Source organism: Phyllobates terribilis, unplaced genomic scaffold (genome assembly GCF_046119375.1).
Source record: "Phyllobates terribilis strain yellow unplaced genomic scaffold, ASM4611937v1 Scaffold_74__1_contigs__length_7073193, whole genome shotgun sequence".
NCBI lineage: Eukaryota > Metazoa > Chordata > Amphibia > Anura > Dendrobatidae > Phyllobates > Phyllobates terribilis.
Window position 1 is genome coordinate 1,283,153 of NW_027362834.1, and position 15,940 is coordinate 1,299,092.

The 15,940-nt window shown below is 45.2% G+C and overlaps 12 non-coding genes across 12 annotated transcripts; all 12 read left to right on the plus strand.

Annotated features, from left to right (window-relative positions):
- Window positions 1-799: 799 nt before the first annotated feature.
- Window positions 800-990, plus strand: LOC141196081 (U2 spliceosomal RNA). Its single transcript, XR_012268647.1, has one exon. It is a non-coding gene; the product is annotated as a U2 spliceosomal RNA (small nuclear RNA).
- A 1,120-nt stretch (window positions 991-2,110) lies between these two features.
- LOC141194570 (U2 spliceosomal RNA) lies at window positions 2,111-2,301 on the plus strand. The gene has a single exon (XR_012267192.1). It is a non-coding gene; the product is annotated as a U2 spliceosomal RNA (small nuclear RNA).
- A 1,122-nt stretch (window positions 2,302-3,423) lies between these two features.
- LOC141194572 (U2 spliceosomal RNA) lies at window positions 3,424-3,614 on the plus strand. Its single transcript, XR_012267194.1, has one exon. It is a non-coding gene; the product is annotated as a U2 spliceosomal RNA (small nuclear RNA).
- Window positions 3,615-4,735: 1,121 nt separating this feature from the next.
- Window positions 4,736-4,926, plus strand: LOC141195952 (U2 spliceosomal RNA). The gene has a single exon (XR_012268523.1). It is a non-coding gene; the product is annotated as a U2 spliceosomal RNA (small nuclear RNA).
- A 1,122-nt stretch (window positions 4,927-6,048) lies between these two features.
- Window positions 6,049-6,239, plus strand: LOC141194573 (U2 spliceosomal RNA). The gene has a single exon (XR_012267195.1). It is a non-coding gene; the product is annotated as a U2 spliceosomal RNA (small nuclear RNA).
- A 1,124-nt stretch (window positions 6,240-7,363) lies between these two features.
- On the plus strand, window positions 7,364-7,554 carry LOC141194574 (U2 spliceosomal RNA). The gene has a single exon (XR_012267196.1). It is a non-coding gene; the product is annotated as a U2 spliceosomal RNA (small nuclear RNA).
- Window positions 7,555-8,677: 1,123 nt separating this feature from the next.
- Window positions 8,678-8,868, plus strand: LOC141194575 (U2 spliceosomal RNA). Its single transcript, XR_012267197.1, has one exon. It is a non-coding gene; the product is annotated as a U2 spliceosomal RNA (small nuclear RNA).
- Window positions 8,869-9,988: 1,120 nt separating this feature from the next.
- Window positions 9,989-10,179, plus strand: LOC141194576 (U2 spliceosomal RNA). Its single transcript, XR_012267198.1, has one exon. It is a non-coding gene; the product is annotated as a U2 spliceosomal RNA (small nuclear RNA).
- Window positions 10,180-11,299: 1,120 nt separating this feature from the next.
- Window positions 11,300-11,490, plus strand: LOC141194577 (U2 spliceosomal RNA). The gene has a single exon (XR_012267199.1). It is a non-coding gene; the product is annotated as a U2 spliceosomal RNA (small nuclear RNA).
- A 1,122-nt stretch (window positions 11,491-12,612) lies between these two features.
- LOC141195878 (U2 spliceosomal RNA) lies at window positions 12,613-12,803 on the plus strand. The gene has a single exon (XR_012268451.1). It is a non-coding gene; the product is annotated as a U2 spliceosomal RNA (small nuclear RNA).
- A 1,125-nt stretch (window positions 12,804-13,928) lies between these two features.
- Window positions 13,929-14,119, plus strand: LOC141194578 (U2 spliceosomal RNA). Its single transcript, XR_012267200.1, has one exon. It is a non-coding gene; the product is annotated as a U2 spliceosomal RNA (small nuclear RNA).
- A 1,121-nt stretch (window positions 14,120-15,240) lies between these two features.
- On the plus strand, window positions 15,241-15,431 carry LOC141195879 (U2 spliceosomal RNA). The gene has a single exon (XR_012268452.1). It is a non-coding gene; the product is annotated as a U2 spliceosomal RNA (small nuclear RNA).
- The last annotated feature ends 509 nt before the right edge of the window (window positions 15,432-15,940 follow it).

A 15,940-nucleotide genomic window follows, 5' to 3' on the forward strand; every position in this document is an offset into this window, starting at 1 on the left:
CAATATAATTGACCTTTCAGTATATTGTTGCACACACACCATCTATTTAGCAAATGCCCTTGTTATCAACAGCAGCCTTTTAAACTCACCTGAGCTAACAGGTATGTGAGCTGGTTACTCTGCTGCGCTTAAAATTTCTTTTTTGGTTTGCTACAATGCCTTTTCTGAAACGTTGTCTCCCTCTGCTGGAACACTGACTTCTTTCATTTAATGCCTGCAGACTATAAAAGAGAAACCAACCCAAAAAGTTTGGTTGATTAGTCTGTGGCATTCTTTTAAACTGTTGCTTATGGCGGTCTCTGTGAGCTTCTCAGTGACATTCAGCCATCCAGGTATCCCGCCTGCAGTAGACGGAATGTGGCAATGGAACGCTGGCTGCGCGTGTCATAATAGGCTCTGAGCCTTTATATACCTGCGCACAGCAGCAGCCACCTTCAGTCTGCTGCTGGACAGCCAGCAGCAGCAGCAGCAGGAGAGGTAATTAATCAGCAACCCTCCTGCTAAGGGTAGACAGCTGCTCGTTCCACCCCCCCCCCCCCGCCTTAATTGGTTCTCCTCCCTTCCAACGGTGTTGAGGCGGGTGGGAACAGCCGGGGGTTGAGGGTACTGTGCTAAAAGAGGTGGAGTTATGCAGATCTAAAACGCGTGGATTGCAGCAGCAGCAAGCCGAAAAGTGCAGGCATGTGAGGGATCTAGAGGTTGACAGCATGTCTTCTTAACGGGAGTCCAGGTGGCCATCTCCACAAATGGACTTTTCAGAATCCTTGGGTGGCACCGTAGTCGGAAACCAATTCTGGTTATCGCTTCTCGGCCTTTTGGCTAAGATCAAGTGTAGTATCTGTTCTTATCAGTTTAATATCTGATACGTCCCCTATCTGGGGACCATATATTAAATGGATTTTTAGAACAGGGAGATGGAAAAAGAGCTTGCTCTGTCCACTCCACGCATTGACCTGGTATTGCAGTATCTCCAGGACCGCTGCACCCCTTCTTTAATGCAGTTTCTAAAATCAGAAAGAATTGAATTCAATGCCTTTTGTTCATTTTGCTTGTTTGTCGGATTTTGGGATGGACTCTTTGGCTTTGCTTTTCTTCTCCTCATTGGATTTTTCATGTTAAAAGTTGCAGAAGCCAGATGACAAGCTCATTTTGGTTCAACTTCAGCAACTGTGCATTGCATTGCCATGTAATGTAATGTAATGCAATGCTATCTATCTAGCTCTCCCTCTATACTTCCTTTTGGATAAACAGACATATTAGGCAAGCATTTTGGAGCTTTCACCTAAATAACTACAGGTGGTGAGATAAGCTGCACAATATAATTGACCTTTCAGTATATTGTTGCACACACACCATCTATTTAGCAAATGCCCTTGTTATCAACAGCAGCCTTTTAAACTCACCTGAGCTAACAGGTATGTGAGCCGGTTACTCTGCTGCGCTTAAAATTTCTTTTTTGGTTTGCTACAATGCCTTTTCTGAAACGTTGTCTCCCTCTGCTGGAACACTGACTTCTTTCATTTAATGCCTGCAGACTATAAAAGAGAAACCAACCCAAAAAGTTTGGTTGATTAGTCTGTGGCATTCTTTTAAACTGTTGCTTATGGCGGTCTCTGTGAGCTTCTCAGTGACATTCAGCCATCCAGGTATCCCGCCTGCAGTAGACGGAATGTGGCAATGGAACGCTGGCTGCGCGTGTCATAATAGGCTCTGAGCCTTTATATACCTGCGCACAGCAGCAGCCACCTTCAGTCTGCTGCTGGACAGCCAGCAGCAGCAGCAGCAGGAGAGGTAATTAATCAGCAACCCTCCTGCTAAGGGTAGACAGCTGCTCGTTCCACCCCCCCCCCGCCTTAATTGGTTCTCCTCCCTTCCAACGGTGTTGAGGCGGGTGGGAACAGCCGGGGGTTGAGGGTACTGTGCTAAAAGAGGTGGAGTTATGCAGATCTAAAACGCGTGGATTGCAGCAGCAGCAAGCCGAAAAGTGCAGGCATGTGAGGGATCTAGAGGTTGACAGCATGTCTTCTTAACGGGAGTCCAGGTGGCCATCTCCACAAATGGACTTTTCAGAATCCTTGGGTGGCACCGTAGTCGGAAACCAATTCTGGTTATCGCTTCTCGGCCTTTTGGCTAAGATCAAGTGTAGTATCTGTTCTTATCAGTTTAATATCTGATACGTCCCCTATCTGGGGACCATATATTAAATGGATTTTTAGAACAGGGAGATGGAAAAAGAGCTTGCTCTGTCCACTCCACGCATTGACCTGGTATTGCAGTATCTCCAGGACCGGTGCACCCCTTCTTTAATGCAGTTTCTAAAATCAGAAAGAATTGAATTCAATGCTTTTTGTTCATTTTGCTTGTTTGTCGGATTTTGGGATGGACTCTTTGGCTTTGCTTTTCTTCTCCTCATTGGATTTTTCATGTTAAAAGTTGCAGAAGCCAGGTGACAAGCTCATTTTGGTTCAACTTCAGCAACTGTGCATTGCATTGCCATGTAATGTAATGTAATGCAATGCTATCTATCTAGCTCTCCCTCTATACTTCCTTTTGGATAAACAGACATATTAGGCAAGCATTTTGGAGCTTTCACCTAAATAACTACAGGTGGTGAGATAAGCTGCACAATATAATTGACCTTTCAGTATATTGTTGCACACACACCATCTATTTAGCAAATGCCCTTGTTATCAACAGCAGCCTTTTAAACTCACCTGAGCTAACAGGTATGTGAGCTGGTTACTCTGCTGCGCTTAAAATTTCTTTTTTGGTTTGCTACAATGCCTTTTCTGAAACGTTGTCTCCCTCTGCTGGAACACTGACTTCTTTCATTTAATGCCTGCAGACTATAAAAGAGAAACCAACCCAAAAAGTTTGGTTGATTAGTCTGTGGCATTCTTTTAAACTGTTGCTTATGGCGGTCTCTGTGAGCTTCTCAGTGACATTCAGCCATCCAGGTATCCCGCCTGCAGTAGACGGAATGTGGCAATGGAACGCTGGCTGCGCGTGTCATAATAGGCTCTGAGCCTTTATATACCTGCGCACAGCAGCAGCCACCTTCAGTCTGCTGCTGGACAGCCAGCAGCAGCAGCAGCAGGAGAGGTAATTAATCAGCAACCCTCCTGCTAAGGGTAGACAGCTGCTCGTTCCACCCCCCCCCCCCGCCTTAACTGGTTCTCCTCCCTTCCAACGGTGTTGAGGCGGGTGGGAACAGCCGGGGGTTGAGGGTACTGTGCTAAAAGAGGTGGAGTTATGCAGATCTAAAACGCGTGGATTGCAGCAGCAGCAAGCCGAAAAGTGCAGGCATGTGAGGGATCTAGAGGTTGACAGCATGTCTTCTTAACGGGAGTCCAGGTGGCCATCTCCACAAATGGACTTTTCAGAATCCTTGGGTGGCACCGTAGTCGGAAACCAATTCTGGTTATCGCTTCTCGGCCTTTTGGCTAAGATCAAGTGTAGTATCTGTTCTTATCAGTTTAATATCTGATACGTCCCCTATCTGGGGACCATATATTAAATGGATTTTTAGAACAGGGAGATGGAAAAAGAGCTTGCTCTGTCCACTCCACGCATTGACCTGGTATTGCAGTATCTCCAGGACCGGTGCACCCCTTCTTTAATGCAGTTTCTAAAATCAGAAAGAATTGAATTCAATGCTTTTTGTTCATTTTGCTTGTTTGTCGGATTTTGGGATGGACTCTTTGGCTTTGCTTTTCTTCTCCTCATTGGATTTTTCATGTTAAAAGTTGCAGAAGTCAGATGACAAGCTCATTTTGGTTCAACTTCAGCAACTGTGCATTGCATTGCCATGTAATGTAATGTAATGCAATGCTATCTATCTAGCTCTCCCTCTATACTTCCTTTTGGATAAACAGACATATTAGGCAAGCATTTTGGAGCTTTCACTTAAATAACTACAGGTGGTGAGATAAGCTGCACAATATAATTGACCTTTCAGTATATTGTTGCACACACACCATCTATTTAGCAAATGCCCTTGTTATCAACAGCAGCCTTTTAAACTCACCTGAGCTAACAGGTATGTGAGCTGGTTACTCTGCTGCGCTTAAAATTTCTTTTTTGGTTTGCTACAATGCCTTTTCTGAAACGTTGTCTCCCTCTGCTGGAACACTGACTTCTTTCATTTAATGCCTGCAGACTATAAAAGAGAAACCAACCCAAAAAGTTTGGTTGATTAGTCTGTGGCATTCTTTTAAACTGTTGCTTATGGCGGTCTCTGTGAGCTTCTCAGTGACATTCAGCCATCCAGGTATCCCGCCTGCAGTAGACGGAATGTGGCAATGGAACGCTGGCTGCGCGTGTCATAATAGGCTCTGAGCCTTTATATACCTGCGCACAGCAGCAGCCACCTTCAGTCTGCTGCTGGACAGCCAGCAGCAGCAGCAGCAGGAGAGGTAATTAATCAGCAACCCTCCTGCTAAGGGTAGACAGCTGCTCGTTCCACCCCCCCCCCCGCCTTAATTGGTTCTCCTCCCTTCCAACGGTGTTGAGGTGGGTGGGAACAGCCGGGGGTTGAGGGTACTGTGCTAAAAGAGGTGGAGTTATGCAGATCTAAAACGCGTGGATTGCAGCAGCAGCAAGCCGAAAAGTGCAGGCATGTGAGGGATCTAGAGGTTGACAGCATGTCTTCTTAACGGGAGTCCAGGTGGCCATCTCCACAAATGGACTTTTCAGAATCCTTGGGTGGCACCGTAGTCGGAAACCAATTCTGGTTATCGCTTCTCGGCCTTTTGGCTAAGATCAAGTGTAGTATCTGTTCTTATCAGTTTAATATCTGATACGTCCCCTATCTGGGGACCATATATTAAATGGATTTTTAGAACAGGGAGATGGAAAAAGAGCTTGCTCTGTCCACTCCACACATTGACCTGGTATTGCAGTATCTCCAGGACCGGTGCACCCCTTCTTTAATGCAGTTTCTAAAATCAGAAAGAATTGAATTCAATGCTTTTTGTTCATTTTGCTTGTTTGTCGGATTTTGGGATGGACTCTTTGGCTTTGCTTTTCTTCTCCTCATTGGATTTTTCATGTTAAAAGTTGCAGAAGCCAGATGACAAGCTCATTTTGGTTCAACTTCAGCAACTTTGCATTGCATTGCCATGTAATGTAATGTAATGCGATGCTATCTATCTAGCTCTCCCTCTATACTTCCTTTTGGATAAACAGACATATTAGGCAAGCATTTTGGAGCTTTCACCTAAATAACTACAGGTGGTGAGATAAGCTGCACAATATAATTGACCTTTCAGTATATTGTTGCACACACACCATCTATTTAGCAAATGCCCTTGTTATCAACAGCAGCCTTTTAAACTCACCTGAGCTAACAGGTATGTGAGCTGGTTACTCTGCTGCGCTTAAAATTTCTTTTTTGGTTTGCTACAATGCCTTTTCTGAAACGTTGTCTCCCTCTGCTGGAACACTGACTTCTTTCATTTAATGCCTGCAGACTATAAAAGAGAAACCAACCCAAAATGTTTGGTTGATTAGTCTGTGGCATTCTTTTAAACTGTTGCTTATGGCGGTCTCTGTGAGCTTCTCAGTGACATTCAGCCATCCAGGTATCCCGCCTGCAGTAGACGGAATGTGGCAATGGAACGCTGGCTGCGCGTGTCATAATAGGCTCTGAGCCTTTATATACCTGCGCACAGCAGCAGCCACCTTCAGTCTGCTGCTGGACAGCCAGCAGCAGCAGCAGCAGGAGAGGTAATTAATCAGCAACCCTCCTGCTAAGGGTAGACAGCTGCTCGTTCCACCCCCCCCCCCCGCCTTAATTGGTTCTCCTCCCTTCCAACGGTGTTGAGGCGGGTGGGAACAGCCGGGGGTTGAGGGTACTGTGCTAAAAGAGGTGGAGTTATGCAGATCTAAAACGCGTGGATTGCAGCAGCAGCAAGCCGAAAAGTGCAGGCATGTGAGGGATCTAGAGGTTGACAGCATGTCTTCTTAACGGGAGTCCAGGTGGCCATCTCCACAAATGGACTTTTCAGAATCCTTGGGTGGCACCGTAGTCGGAAACCAATTCTGGTTATCGCTTCTCGGCCTTTTGGCTAAGATCAAGTGTAGTATCTGTTCTTATCAGTTTAATATCTGATACGTCCCCTATCTGGGGACCATATATTAAATGGATTTTTAGAACAGGGAGATGGAAAAAGAGCTTGCTCTGTCCACTCCACGCATTGACCTGGTATTGCAGTATCTCCAGGACCGGTGCACCCCTTCTTTAATGCAGTTTCTAAAATCAGAAAGAATTGAATTCAATGCTTTTTGTTCATTTTGCTTGTTTGTCGGATTTTGGGATGGACTCTTTGGCTTTGCTTTTCTTCTCCTCATTGGATTTTTCATGTTAAAAGTTGCAGAAGCCAGATGACAAGCTCATTTTGGTTCAACTTCAGCAACTGTGCATTGCATTGCCATGTAATGTAATGTAATGCAATGCTATCTATCTAGCTCTCCCTCTATACTTCCTTTTGGATAAACAGACATATTAGGCAAGCATTTTGGAGCTTTCACCTAAATAACTACAGGTGGTGAGATAAGCTGCACAATATAATTGACCTTTCAGTATATTGTTGCACAGACACCATCTATTTAGCAAATGCCCTTGTTATCAACAGCAGCCTTTTAAACTCACCTGAGCTAACAGGTATGTGAGCTGGTTACTCTGCTGCGCTTAAAATTTCTTTTTTGGTTTGCTACAATGCCTTTTCTGAAACGTTGTCTCCCTCTGCTGGAACACTGACTTCTTTCATTTAATGCCTGCAGACTATAAAAGAGAAACCAACCCAAAAAGTTTGGTTGATTAGTCTGTGGCATTCTTTTAAACTGTTGCTTATGGCGGTCTCTGTGAGCTTCTCAGTGACATTCAGCCATCCAGGTATCCCGCCTGCAGTAGACGGAATGTGGCAATGGAACGCTGGCTGCGCGTGTCATAATAGGCTCTGAGCCTTTATATACCTGCGCACAGCAGCAGCCACCTTCAGTCTGCTGCTGGACAGCCAGCAGCAGCAGCAGCAGGAGAGGTAATTAATCAGCAACCCTCCTGCTAAGGGTAGACAGCTGCTCGTTCCACCCCCCCCCCCCCCGCCTTAATTGGTTCTCCTCCCTTCCAACGGTGTTGAGGCGGGTGGGAACAGCCGGGGGTTGAGGGTACTGTGCTAAAAGAGGTGGAGTTATGCAGATCTAAAACGCGTGGATTGCAGCAGCAGCAAGCCGAAAAGTGCAGGCATGTGAGGGATCTAGAGGTTGACAGCATGTCTTCTTAACGGGAGTCCAGGTGGCCATCTCCACAAATGGACTTTTCAGAATCCTTGGGTGGCACCGTAGTCGGAAACCAATTCTGGTTATCGCTTCTCGGCCTTTTGGCTAAGATCAAGTGTAGTATCTGTTCTTATCAGTTTAATATCTGATACGTCCCCTATCTGGGGACCATATATTAAATGGATTTTTAGAACAGGGAGATGGAAAAAGAGCTTGCTCTGTCCACTCCACGCATTGACCTGGTATTGCAGTATCTCCAGGACCGGTGCACCCCTTCTTTAATGCAGTTTCTAAAATCAGAAAGAATTGAATTCAATGCTTTTTGTTCATTTTGCTTGTTTGTCGGATTTTGGGATGGACTCTTTGGCTTTGCTTTTCTTCTCCTCATTGGATTTTTCATGTTAAAAGTTGCAGAAGCCAGATGACAAGCTCATTTTGGTTCAACTTCAGCAACTGTGCATTGCATTGCCATGTAATGTAATGTAATGCAATGCTATCTATCTAGCTCTCCCTCTATACTTCCTTTTGGATAAACAGACATATTAGGCAAGCATTTTGGAGCTTTCACCTAAATAACTACAGGTGGTGAGATAAGCTGCACAATATAATTGACCTTTCAGTATATTGTTGCACACACACCATCTATTTAGCAAATGCCCTTGTAATCAACAGGAGCCTTTTAAACTCACCTGAGCTAACAGGTATGTGAGCTGGTTACTCTGCTGCGCTTAAAATTTCTTTTTTGGTTTGCTACAATGCCTTTTCTGAAACGTTGTCTCCCTCTGCTGGAACACTGACTTCTTTCATTTAATGCCTGCAGACTATAAAAGAGAAACCAACCCAAAAAGTTTGGTTGATTAGTCTGTGGCATTCTTTTAAACTGTTGCTTATGGCGGTCTCTGTGAGCTTCTCAGTGACATTCAGCCATCCAGGTATCCCGCCTGCAGTAGACGGAATGTGGCAATGGAACGCTGGCTGCGCGTGTCATAATAGGCTCTGAGCCTTTATATACCTGCGCACAGCAGCAGCCACCTTCAGTCTGCTGCTGGACAGCCAGCAGCAGCAGCAGCAGGAGAGGTAATTAATCAGCAACCCTCCTGCTAAGGGTAGACAGCTGCTCGTTCCACCCCCCCCTCCCTGCCTTAATTGGTTCTCCTCCCTTCCAACGGTGTTGAGGCGGGTGGGAACAGCCGGGGGTTGAGGGTACTGTGCTAAAAGAGGTGGAGTTATGCAGATCTAAAACGCGTGGATTGCAGCAGCAGCAAGCCGAAAAGTGCAGGCATGTGAGGGATCTAGAGGTTGACAGCATGTCTTCTTAACGGGAGTCCAGGTGGCCATCTCCACAAATGGACTTTTCAGAATCCTTGGGTGGCACCGTAGTCGGAAACCAATTCTGGTTATCGCTTCTCGGCCTTTTGGCTAAGATCAAGTGTAGTATCTGTTCTTATCAGTTTAATATCTGATACGTCCCCTATCTGGGGACCATATATTAAATGGATTTTTAGAACAGGGAGATGGAAAAAGAGCTTGCTCTGTCCACTCCACGCATTGACCTGGTATTGCAGTATCTCCAGGACCGGTGCACCCCTTCTTTAATGCAGTTTCTAAAATCAGAAAGAATTGAATTCAATGCTTTTTGTTCATTTTGCTTGTTTGTCGGATTTTGGGATGGACTCTTTGGCTTTGCTTTTCTTCTCCTCATTGGATTTTTCATGTTAAAAGTTGCAGAAGCCAGATGACAAGCTCATTTTGGTTCAACTTCAGCAACTGTGCATTGCATTGCCATGTAATGTAATGTAATGCAATGCTATCTATCTAGCTCTCCCTCTATACTTCCTTTTGGATAAACAGACATATTAGGCAAGCATTTTGGAGCTTTCACCTAAATAACTACAGGTGGTGAGATAAGCTGCACAATATAATTGACCTTTCAGTATATTGTTGCACACACACCATCTATTTAGCAAATGCCCTTGTTATCAACAGCAGCCTTTTAAACTCACCTGAGCTAACAGGTATGTGAGCTGGTTACTCTGCTGCGCTTAAAATTTCTTTTTTGGTTTGCTACAATGCCTTTTCTGAAACGTTGTCTCCCTCTGCTGGAACACTGACTTCTTTCATTTAATGCCTGCAGACTATAAAAGAGAAACCAACCCAAAAAGTTTGGTTGATTAGTCTGTGGCATTCTTTTAAACTGTTGCTTATGGCGGTCTCTGTGAGCTTCTCAGTGACATTCAGCCATCCAGGTATCCCGCCTGCAGTAGACGGAATGTGGCAATGGAACGCTGGCTGCGCGTGTCATAATAGGCTCTGAGCCTTTATATACCTGCGCACAGCAGCAGCCACCTTCAGTCTGCTGCTGGACAGCCAGCAGCAGCAGCAGCAGGAGAGGTAATTAATCAGCAACCCTCCTGCTAAGGGTAGACAGCTGCTCGTTCCACCCCCCCCCCGCCTTAACTGGTTCTCCTCCCTTCCAACGGTGTTGAGGCGGGTGGGAACAGCCGGGGGTTGAGGGTACTGTGCTAAAAGAGGTGGAGTTATGCAGATCTAAAACGCGTGGATTGCAGCAGCAGCAAGCCGAAAAGTGCAGGCATGTGAGGGATCTAGAGGTTGACAGCATGTCTTCTTAACGGGAGTCCAGGTGGCCATCTCCACAAATGGACTTTTCAGAATCCTTGGGTGGCACCGTAGTCGGAAACCAATTCTGGTTATCGCTTCTCGGCCTTTTGGCTAAGATCAAGTGTAGTATCTGTTCTTATCAGTTTAATATCTGATACGTCCCCTATCTGGGGACCATATATTAAATGGATTTTTAGAACAGGGAGATGGAAAAAGAGCTTGCTCTGTCCACTCCACGCATTGACCTGGTATTGCAGTATCTCCAGGACCGGTGCACCCCTTCTTTAATGCAGTTTCTAAAATCAGAAAGAATTGAATTCAATGCTTTTTGTTCATTTTGCTTGTTTGTCGGATTTTGGGATGGACTCTTTGGCTTTGCTTTTCTTCTCCTCATTGGATTTTTCATGTTAAAAGTTGCAGAAGCCAGATGACAAGCTCATTTTGGTTCAACTTCAGCAACTGTGCATTGCATTGCCATGTAATGTAATGTAATGCAATGCTATCTATCTAGCTCTCCCTCTATACTTCCTTTTGGATAAACAGACATATTAGGCAAGCATTTTGGAGCTTTCACCTAAATAACTACAGGTGGTGAGATAAGCTGCACAATATAATTGACCTTTCAGTATATTGTTGCACACACACCATCTATTTAGCAAATGCCCTTGTTATCAACAGCAGCCTTTTAAACTCACCTGAGCTAACAGGTATGTGAGCTGGTTACTCTGCTGCGCTTAAAATTTCTTTTTTGGTTTGCTACAATGCCTTTTCTGAAACGTTGTCTCCCTCTGCTGGAACACTGACTTCTTTCATTTAATGCCTGCAGACTATAAAAGAGAAACCAACCCAAAAAGTTTGGTTGATTAGTCTGTGGCATTCTTTTAAACTGTTGCTTATGGCGGTCTCTGTGAGCTTCTCAGTGACATTCAGCCATCCAGGTATCCCGCCTGCAGTAGACGGAATGTGGCAATGGAACGCTGGCTGCGCGTGTCATAATAGGCTCTGAGCCTTTATATACCTGCGCACAGCAGCAGCCACCTTCAGTCTGCTGCTGGACAGCCAGCAGCAGCAGCAGCAGGAGAGGTAATTAATCAGCAACTCTCCTGCTAAGGGTAGACAGCTGCTCGTTCCACCCCCCCCCCACCTTAATTGGTTCTCCTCCCTTCCAACGGTGTTGAGGCGGGTGGGAACAGCCGGGGGTTGAGGGTACTGTGCTAAAAGAGGTGGAGTTATGCAGATCTAAAACGCGTGGATTGCAGCAGCAGCAAGCCGAAAAGTGCAGGCATGTGAGGGATCTAGAGGTTGACAGCATGTCTTCTTAACGGGAGTCCAGGTGGCCATCTCCACAAATTGACTTTTCAGAATCCTTGGGTGGCACCGTAGTCGGAAACCAATTCTGGTTATCGCTTCTCGGCCTTTTGGCTAAGATCAAGTGTAGTATCTGTTCTTATCAGTTTAATATCTGATACGTCCCCTATCTGGGGACCATATATTAAATGGATTTTTAGAACAGGGAGATGGAAAAAGAGCTTGCTCTGTCCACTCCACGCATTGACCTGGTATTGCAGTATCTCCAGGACCGGTGCACCCCTTCTTTAATGCAGTTTCTAAAATCAGAAAGAATTGAATTCAATGCTTTTTGTTCATTTTGCTTGTTTGTCGGATTTTGGGATGGACTCTTTGGCTTTGCTTTTCTTCTCCTCATTGGATTTTTCATGTTAAAAGTTGCAGAAGCCAGATGACAAGCTCATTTTGGTTCAACTTCAGCAACTGTGCATTGCATTGCCATGTAATGTAATGTAATGCAATGCTATCTATCTAGCTCTCCCTCTATACTTCCTTTTGGATAAACAGACATATTAGGCAAGCATTTTGGAGCTTTCACCTAAATAACTACAGGTGGTGAGATAAGCTGCACAATATAATTGACCTTTCAGTATATTGTTGCACACACACCATCTATTTAGCAAATGCCCTTGTTATCAACAGCAGCCTTTTAAACTCACCTGAGCTAACAGGTATGTGAGCTGGTTACTCTGCTGTGCTTAAAATTTCTTTTTTGGTTTGCTACAATGCCTTTTCTGAAATGTTGTCTCCCTCTGCTGGAACACTGACTTCTTTCATTTAATGCCTGCAGACTATAAAAGAGAAACCAACCCAAAAAGTTTGGTTGATTAGTCTGTGGCATTCTTTTAAACTGTTGCTTATGGCGGTCTCTGTGAGCTTCTCAGTGACATTCAGCCATCCAGGTATCCCGCCTGCAGTAGACGGAATGTGGCAATGGAACGCTGGCTGCGCGTGTCATAATAGGCTCTGAGCCTTTATATACCTGCGCACAGCAGCAGTCACCTTCAGTCTGCTGCTGGACAGCCAGCAGCAGCAGCAGCAGGAGAGGTAATTAATCAGCAACCCTCCTGCTAAGGGTAGACAGCTGCTCGTTCCACCCCCCCCCCCCGCCTTAATTGGTTCTCCTCCCTTCCAACGGTGTTGAGGCGGGTGGGAACAGCCGGGGGTTGAGGGTACTGTGCTAAAAGAGGTGGAGTTATGCAGATCTAAAACGCGTGGATTGCAGCAGCAGCAAGCCGAAAAGTGCAGGCATGTGAGGGATCTAGAGGTTGACAGCATGTCTTCTTAACGGGAGTCCAGGTGGCCATCTCCACAAATGGACTTTTCAGAATCCTTGGGTGGCACCGTAGTCGGAAACCAATTCTGGTTATCGCTTCTCGGCCTTTTGGCTAAGATCAAGTGTAGTATCTGTTCTTATCAGTTTAATATCTGATACGTCCCCTATCTGGGGACCATATATTAAATGGATTTTTAGAGCAGGGAGATGGAAAAAGAGCTTGCTCTGTCCACTCCACGCATTGACCTGGCATTGCAGTATCTCCAGGACCGGTGCACCCCTTCTTTAATGCAGTTTCTAAAATCAGAAAGAATTGAATTCAATGCTTTTTGTTCATTTTGCTTGTTTGTCGGATTTTGGGATGGACTCTTTGGCTTTGCTTTTCTTCTCCTCATTGGATTTTTCAAGTTAAAAGTAGCAGAAGCCAGATGACAAGCTCATTTTGGTTCAACTTCAGCAACTGTGCATTGCATTGCCATGTAATGTAATGTAATGCAATGCTATCTATCTAGCTCTCCCTCTATACTTCCTTTTGGATAAACAGACATATTAGGCAAGCATTTTGGAGCTTTCACCTAAATAACTACAGGTGGTGAGATAAGCTGCACAATATAATTGACCTTTCAGTATATTGTTGCACACACACCATCTATTTAGCAAATGCCCTTGTTATCAACAGCAGCCTTTTAAACTCACCTGAGCTAACAGGTATGTGAGCTGGTTACTCTGCTGCGCTTAAAATTTCTTTTTTGGTTTGCTACAATGCCTTTTCTGAAACGTTGTCTCCCTCTGCTGGAACACTGACTTCTTTCATTTAATGCCTGCAGACTATAAAAGAGAAACCAACCCAAAAAGTTTGGTTGATTAGTCTGTGGCATTCTTTTAAACTGTTGCTTATGGCGGTCTCTGTGAGCTTCTCAGTGACATTCAGCCATCCAGGTATCCCGCCTGCAGTAGACGGAATGTGGCAATGGAACGCTGGCTGCGCGTGTCATAATAGGCTCTGAGCCTTTATATACCTGCGCACAGCAGCAGCCACCTTCAGTCTGCTGCTGGACAGCCAGCAGCAGCAGCAGCAGGAGAGGTAATTAATCAGCAACCCTCCTGCTAAGGGTAGACAGCTGCTCGTTCCACCCCCCCCCCACCCCGCCTTAATTGGTTCTCCTCCCTTCCAACGGTGTTGAGGCGGGTGGGAACAGCCGGGGGTTGAGGGTACTGTGCTAAAAGAGGTGGAGTTATGCAGATCTAAAACGCGTGGATTGCAGCAGCAGCAAGCCGAAAAGTGCAGGCATGTGAGGGATCTAGAGGTTGACAGCATGTCTTCTTAACGGGAGTCCAGGTGGCCATCTCCACAAATGGACTTTTCAGAATCCTTGGGTGGCACCGTAGTCGGAAACCAATTCTGGTTATCGCTTCTCGGCCTTTTGGCTAAGATCAAGTGTAGTATCTGTTCTTATCAGTTTAATATCTGATACGTCCCCTATCTGGGGACCATATATTAAATGGATTTTTAGAACAGGGAGATGGAAAAAGAGCTTGCTCTGTCCACTCCACGCATTGACCTGGTATTGCAGTATCTCCAGGACCGGTGCACCCCTTCTTTAATGCAGTTTCTAAAATCAGAAAGAATTGAATTCAATGCTTTTTGTTCATTTTGCTTGTTTGTCGGATTTTGGGATGGACTCTTTGGCTTTGCTTTTCTTCTCCTCATTGGATTTTTCATGTTAAAAGTTGCAGAAGCCAGATGACAAGCTCATTTTGGTTCAACTTCAGCAACTGTGCATTGCATTGCCATGTAATGTAATGTAATGCAATGCTATCTATCTAGCTCTCCCTCTATACTTCCTTTTGGATAAACAGACATATTAGGCAAGCATTTTGGAGCTTTCACCTAAATAACTACAGGTGGTGAGATAAGCTGCACAATATAATTGACCTTTCAGTATATTGTTGCACACACACCATCTATTTAGCAAATGCCCTTGTTATCAACAGCAGCCTTTTAAACTCACCTGAGCTAACAGGTATGTGAGCTGGTTACTCTGCTGCGCTTAAAATCTCTTTTTTGGTTTGCTACAATGCCTTTTCTGAAACGTTGTCTCCCTCTGCTGGAACACTGACTTCTTTCATTTAATGCCTGCAGACTATAAAAGAGAAACCAACCCAAAAAGTTTGGTTGATTAGTCTGTGGCATTCTTTTAAACTGTTGCTTATGGCGGTCTCTGTGAGCTTCTCAGTGACATTCAGCCATCCAGGTATCCCGCCTGCAGTAGACGGAATGTGGCAATGGAACGCTGGCTGCGCGTGTCATAATAGGCTCTGAGCCTTTATATACCTGCGCACAGCAGCAGCCACCTTCAGTCTGCTGCTGGACAGCCAGCAGCAGCAGCAGCAGGAGAGGTAATTAATCAGCAACCCTCCTGCTAAGGGTAGACAGCTGCTCGTTCCACCCCCCCCCCCGCCTTAATTGGTTCTCCTCCCTTCCAACGGTGTTGAGGCGGGTGGGAACAGCCGGGGGTTGAGGGTACTGTGCTAAAAGAGGTGGAGTTATGCAGATCTAAAACGCGTGGATTGCAGCAGCAGCAAGCCGAAAAGTGCAGGCATGTGAGGGATCTAGAGGTTGACAGCATGTCTTCTTAACGGGAGTCCAGGTGGCCATCTCCACAAATGGACTTTTCAGAATCCTTGGGTGGCACCGTAGTCGGAAACCAATTCTGGTTATCGCTTCTCGGCCTTTTGGCTAAGATCAAGTGTAGTATCTGTTCTTATCAGTTTAATATCTGATACGTCCCCTATCTGGGGACCATATATTAAATGGATTTTTAGAGCAGGGAGATGGAAAAAGAGCTTGCTCTGTCCACTCCACGCATTGACCTGGCATTGCAGTATCTCCAGGACCGGTGCACCCCTTCTTTAATGCAGTTTCTAAAATCAGAAAGAATTGAATTCAATGCTTTTTGTTCATTTTGCTTGTTTGTCGGATTTTGGGATGGACTCTTTGGCTTTGCTTTTCTTCTCCTCATTGGATTTTTCAAGTTAAAAGTAGCAGAAGCCAGATGACAAGCTCATTTTGGTTCAACTTCAGCAACTGTGCATTGCATTGCCATGTAATGTAATGTAATGCAATGCTATCTATCTAGCTCTCCCTCTATACTTCCTTTTGGATAAACAGACATATTAGGCAAGCATTTTGGAGCTTTCACCTAAATAACTACAGGTGGTGAGATAAGCTGCACAATATAATTGACCTTTCAGTATATTGTTGCACACACACCATCTATTTAGCAAATGCCCTTGTTATCAACAGCAGCCTTTTAAACTCACCTGAGCTAACAGGTATGTGAGCTGGTTACTCTGCTGCGCTTAAAATTTCTTTTTTGGTTTGCTACAATGCCTTTTCTGAAACGTTGTCTCCCTCTG